We start from the raw sequence: 4,869 nt of genomic DNA on the forward strand, positions 1-4,869 counted from the left end.
TAGATCACTAGTGGAAAAGGGGATGTATGTACTGTACTGTCTACCCTGTCCATCTGGTATGCCAGTCAACTGCAAGGGTAGTGTAATTGTCGTGGAATCTGTTCACCTTGCTGTGCAAGTTCATGCTCCCACTTCCCCCAGAGCCTCTATCAGCATCTGGCATTTGCAAAGGAGGGTCATGTATGAGGACAGAGTGACAGGTAGCTAAGAAGGAGTCTTCTTCTGGAGCCGAGGTGGTAGAACTGCTGGCTTACAATTTTTGGTACATCTCTCTCTTTGACCTGTAAGATCACTGGCACAGGCAGTAGAAAAGGTCTTTGCCAGATAGAGGGTCCCTTCACAACATGTTGCCAGACAGTAATGTGTAGAACCTGGTCAAGATACCCAGGACTTCCATACACAATACCTTTAACCAAGACACTAGAAAGGTAGAAAGTATCACCCCATATTGAAAGCTAACCATTTATTCCCTCAAAAAACAGTCTCTCTGACCTTACAGTTAAGCCCAAATTCTCCTTGGGAAACTGGATTGTGTCCAGTGGGGTGGAGCTGGTGGTCTGCCTCATAATGGAATTTTCTTTAAAAAGAAAGAATAAATAAAACACAGGCACAGAAATGCATGGACTTGAGATTTCTGCAGGGTGATAAACATGGTTCTATTTGCATTCTTCTACATGTAGACATTCAGTTAGTCTAGCACCATTTGTTGAAGATGTTTTCTTTTGTCCATTGTATGGCTTGAGCTTCGGTATCAAAAATCAGGTGTCCATAGGTATGTGAATTTATTTCTGCATCTTCAATTAAATTGGATTGATAAACATGTCTGTTTCTTTAATAATATTTTATGAAGATCTTTTTTATCACTACTGCTGTATAGTATAAAACTTCAGGTCAGGGAAGATGATTCCTCTTGAAGTTCTTTTATTGTTCAAGATTGTTTTGGACATACTGGGTTTTTTATTTTTTCCATATGATTGAAAATTTCTCTTTCAATGTGAAAAAATTATGTTCCAATTTTGAAGGGGAGTGCATTGAATCTCTAGATTACTCTTGGTAAGAAGGCCATTTTCACTATGTTAATCCTATCTATGCATAACCATGGGAGATCTTTCCATCTTCTGATAGTTTTTTCAATTTCTTTCTTCAGGGACTTGAAATTCTTGTCATATAGGCCTTTCACATGATGTTTAGAGTTACATTAAGATATTTTCTATTATTCATGGCTATTGTAAAGGGTCTTATTTCTATAATTTCTTTCTTGGCCAATTTATCATATGTATAAATGAGGGCTACTGATTTCTTTGAGTTAATTTTGTATCCAACCACTTTGCTGAAGATGTTTATCAGCTGTAGAAGTACTTTGGTAGAATTTTGGAGGTCTTTTAGTATTATCCAAAATTAGCCATATTTTGACTTCTTTCCAACTTGCATCCCTTTGATCTATTTCTGTTGTCTAATTGGTCTGGTTAGAATTTTCAGTACTATATTGAATAGATAGGGATAGAGTGGGCGACCTTGTCTTGTCACTGATTTTAGTAGAATTGCTTTAAGTTAAATTTCTCTCCATTTAGCTTGATGTTGGCTGTTGATTGACTGTATACCAACTTTATTATGTTTAAGTATATGCATTGAATTCCTGTTCTCTCGAAGACTTGGACATGAAGCTTTGATGTATTTTGTCAAAGATTTTTTTTTTAGCATCTAATGAGATTATCATGTGATTTTTTTTCTTGAGTTTGTTTATATAGCAGATTATGTTGATGGATTTCCATATATTGAACCAACTTCGAATCCCTGGGATGAAGCCTACATGATCATTATGGATGATGTCTTTGAAGTACTTCTGGATTTAGTTTGCAAGTATTTGGGTATTTTTGCATCATTATTCAAAAAAGAAATCAGTCTAAAATTCACTTTCTTTGTTGAATCTTTGTGTGGTTTAAGAATAAGGGTGACAGTAGCTTCTTAGAATGAGTTTGATAGTGTTCCTTTTGTTTCTATTTTGTGGGATATTTTGAAGGGCATTGGTATTAGCTCTTTAAAAGTCTGATAGAATTCTGCACTAAAACCATCTGGTCTTGGTTTTTGTTTATTTATTTATTTATTTATTTATTTGTTATTTTTATTGTTTTGTTTTTGTTGTTGTTGTTGTTCTGTTTAATTTTGTTTTGCATGCAAGAATTTAATGACTGCTTCTATTTTTGCATTTCTTTAGGAATTATAGGGCTGTTTAAATATTTTACCTGATCATGATTTAAATTTGGTAAATGGTATCTGTCTAGAAAATCACCTATTTCATTAAGATTTTCTAACTTTTTGGAGTATAGGCTTTTGAAGTTAGACCTAATATAACAATTCTTTAAATCTCCTCAGTGTCAGTTGTTATGTCTCCCTTCTCATTACTGTTCTTGTTTATTTGGATACTGTCTCTCTGTCTCTTGATTACATTGGTTAAGAATTTTTCTACCTTGTTGGTTTTCTCAAAGAGCCACTTGTTTTCACTCCCAATGAAACCAATTGGTTTCATTGCTTCTTTGTATTGTTTTCTTTTTTTCTAATTGATTGATTTCAGTCCTAATTTTGATTATTTTCTGACATCTACTCCTCTTAAATGTGCTTGTGTTTGCTTGTTTGTTTGTTTCTAGAGCTTTCAGGTATAAATTTTAAATTGCTGATAGGAGAACTTTCTAATTTCTTCATGGAGGAACTTAGCGCTATGAAATTTCCTCTTAGCGCTGTTTTCATTGTGTTTCATAAATTTGGGTATGTTGTACCTTCTTCTCTGTTCAATTCTAGGACAGGGAAGTTGGCTCAAGATATTTTAGTCATTCTGATAAGCCCTAAGAAAAAGTGATCACAGGAGTGTTCACAGAATTTTGTTTATTGCCTTGTTTATTCTTTGACTATTTGTGTTCATTGTCTTGCTTGTTCCTTGACTATTTGCATCTATTGTATTGCTAGTCTCTCAACCTAGAACTAACCTTAATACTTGCAGGTAATTAAAATGGAATAAAATCATAAAGGAGGAGGGGGAATGGTATAGGGGAGTTCTAGAGAAGGGAATCTGAAATGTAAATAAATAAAATATCCAAAAAAAGTCTTTAATGTATTTCTTTATTTTTTTCCCTGACCCAGAGATCATTGAGTAGAGAGTTGTTCAGTTTCCATGAGTGTGTAGACTTTTCAGTGTTTCTAGTTTTGTTGAAGTCCAGCTTTAATCCATGCTGGTCTGATAAATCACAAGACATTATTTCAATTTTCTCGTATCTGTTGAGGCTTGCTTTGTGATGAACTATACTGTTAATTTTAAAAAAGGATCCATGTCTTACTGTGAAGTTATATACTTTTGTTTTGGGGTGCAACATTCTAAAGATGTCTATTAGGCCCATTTGCTTCATAAAATCTGTTAGTTTATTTCTCTGCTTATTTTTTGCCTCAATGTCTGGTTAAATGGTGAGAATGGGGTGCTGAAATATGGGCATCAATGTGTGAATTCAGCTTTAGCAATGTTTCTTTTATAAATGTTGGTGCCCTTGTTTCGGGGAATTAGATGTTCAAAATTTAGACATCATCTTGGTATATTTTTTTCTTTGATGGATATGAAGTGTCCTTCTCTCTCTGTTTTGATTAATTTTGTTTGAAAGTCTATTTTACTTGGTCTAAGTCTATTTCATTATTTTACTAGAATGGCTACTCCAGCATCCTTCTTGGGTCCATTTGCTTCAAAAAGTTTTTCTTTCCAGTTCTTTATTCTGAGGTAATGTCTACCATTATTGCTGAGATGTGTATTTTATATGAAGCAGAATGATGGATCTTGTTTTTGCATCTATTCTGTTAGTTTCTTTGTTGGTAAATTGAATCTATAGATTTTGAGGGATATTAATGAACAATGATTGTATTTCCTGTTATTTTGATGGTAGTGGTGTGTGTGTCTGTTTGCACGCACATGCGTGTTTGTACGTTTATGTTGTGTGTACTTTCCTTATATTTGCTGGTACATATTACTTATTTACTATGTTGTCTTGGATGTAGTTATCCTACTTGTTTGGAATTTTCCTTGTAATATTTTCTATAGGGTTAGATTTGTGGATAGATATTGTTAGAATTTTGATTTGTTTTGAAATATCTTGTTTACACCTGTCTCTGCTGAGATGTCTGGTATAATTCTGAAAGGTCTGCCTTTGTATATATATATTTTTTAATTTGTATTGGATGTTTTATTTACATTTCATATGTTGTCCCCTTACCCCATCCCCCACCCACCCAGGAACCCCCAATCCCCTCACCTCTCCTCCTTCTTCTCTGTGGATGTAACCTCTATCTACCCCCCCCACTCCCACCTCCCCACCCTCAAAATTCCCACCCCCTGGGGCATCCAGCCTTCATGCTGTCAAGGTTCTCTTCTTCCACCTATGCCCAGCAGGGCCCTCCACTCTTACATATTCAACTGAAGCGCTGGATCCCTCCCTAAGTGCTCCCAGGCTGGTGGTTTAGACCCTGGGAGCTCTGGTTGGTTGGTATTGTTGCTCTCCTCATGGTGCCATAAATCCTTTCAGCTCTCCTTCAGTCTTCACTCTAACTCCTCTATTGAGAACCCCATGATCAGTTCAATGGCTAGTTGTGAGCATCTGCCTCTGAGTATGTCAGACTCTTGAAGACCTCTGAGGAGATATCCGTATCAGGCTCTTATCAGCATGCACTTCCTGACTTCCACATCAGCATCTACTTTTGGTGATTGCACATGGGATGGATACTCAGGTGAAGTGGTCTTGAGACGGCCCCTCCTTCAGTTTCTGTCCCTCACTTTGTCTCCATATTTGCTCCCTTGAGTATTTTGTTGCTCCTTCTAAGAAGGACTGAATCACCCCC

The sequence above is a fragment of the Grammomys surdaster genome, unplaced genomic scaffold (assembly GCF_004785775.1).
Source record: "Grammomys surdaster isolate TR1022 unplaced genomic scaffold, NIH_TR_1.0 235, whole genome shotgun sequence".
NCBI classification, from domain to species: Eukaryota; Metazoa; Chordata; class Mammalia; order Rodentia; family Muridae; genus Grammomys; species Grammomys surdaster.